Below are 1,811 nucleotides of genomic sequence, written 5' to 3' on the forward strand. Positions count from 1 at the left end.
ACCGGTTATTATCAAAGTTGCAAGTTCCAGTGATACAGTTCAACCTTCATATTTTTAGGTGAATCTTTCCAAGATTACCGAATTTACGATAAAATACTTTGAAAATTAAATCGTTTAATTAATATAATACAATAGGCTTAAGATATACTCCTCTGAATGTTTCAAACAACAAATAACCACAATTTTCGAAGCAACATCCACTCCAGTTAGTCTTTAACCTGGAAACTAACCGATTTAAAATGCAATATTTTTTCTTTTTTTTTATCTTTAGTACAGAAGGAAATTCTTAATAAAAGCATGTTTGAATTTCAACTACGATGTTTAGACCGTGTGAGTATTACATTGTTTACATATTTTACTGTGGCTCACTTTAACCAGTAATTTAATACTTAGTAGAAAAGGGATCTTTTTTTTTATCTTTAGTACAGAAGGAAATTCTTAATAAAAACATGTTTGAATTTCAACTACGATGTTTAAACCGTGTGAGTATTACATTGTTTACATATTTTACTGTGGCTCACTTTAACCAGTAATTTAATACTTAGTAGAAAAGGGGATATTTTCCACTTGTACTTCGAATTCTAAGTGTTTTTATAGACTCGTTTTTTTCAACATTTGCATAGCTCGATTTGCTATAATTTTTCTTCTGTGGTACGTAACACGAATCTTGGATCATCAAATTTAATCTCAGATTACTTTGATTGATCTGTAGTTTCAACGGTCTATTTAAAGCGTTTACTCAACGGTGTCGGTCGACCATGCTTTACACTGTCCTGGGCGCCCTACTTTTTTCTGATGGACAAAAAAGTAAGTCAGTTAATGGTGAACAGTTTGCTAGATACATTCCGCCTTAAGCTGTGGGCTTTTGTATCCTCGTGTTAGTGACGATCGCTTTTCAAACTCGCAGACCACGCCTGGCCACAATCTACCAACACATCTCCCATTTCCGAATACTAAAAACAGGTCAACCGATCTATCTTTTGTTATGTAAGCCTCACCCAAAGTTATTATGATGTCTCATGACCTCCTAGACGGATGTGGTTAGCAAGAACTATCCTCGTTTGTCAATTACTGATGCATTTTTTTATAACAGCCTATATTAATCAGGCGCCTATCACCCCCTCCCCCCCCCCCCACACACACCAAAAAATTAAAAACTGTTGGTCATATTTGTATTTTAACGTGGCTTAAAGTGTTAAACTATAAACAATTTACAAATCTTCACTTCAGTCTTAGCAAGAAGAATGAACTTTCAGGTTGAAAATATAGTAAGTCATTAAATATGCTTAAAATTACATTTACTGATATGATTTATTAGTCACATGTCAACAAAAAAAAATCAGTCCGAGTAAACTGTGGTATTGATATTTTCAACTTGAACGGAATCTTATGAACAATAATTTAAACGGCCAGGTCGGAGACCCCTAGGGTTCTGGTATAGCCATTCCATTTTGAACTACTGGCCGGACGGAAGGGTGCCAGTCATCATTACCTGCCACCACTAGGATTAAGTGTGTTCAGTAGCATTGTGTACCTTAAACTATTCCAATCTACAACCAGATACGTTAACCACTAGGCCCGACCCAAGCAAACTGAGACAGCTAAAATATATATTTGAATACTACAATGTCGTTTTATAGCTATAAATAAAGCATTCGATAAAAGCAAACTTGTTTAATGCTCCAGTCAAACAGCATGACAAAAAAAAATAATAAGAAGAAAACGCTTAATTCTAGGGGTGCGCATCTCATGATAGATACAAAAGTTTTACCAACGGTTTGTTACAAAGTTTGACAGTCTTGTCTGTAATT

Source organism: Limulus polyphemus, unplaced genomic scaffold (genome assembly GCF_000517525.1).
Source record: "Limulus polyphemus unplaced genomic scaffold, Limulus_polyphemus-2.1.2 Scaffold1838, whole genome shotgun sequence".
Lineage (NCBI taxonomy): Eukaryota > Metazoa > Arthropoda > Merostomata > Xiphosura > Limulidae > Limulus > Limulus polyphemus.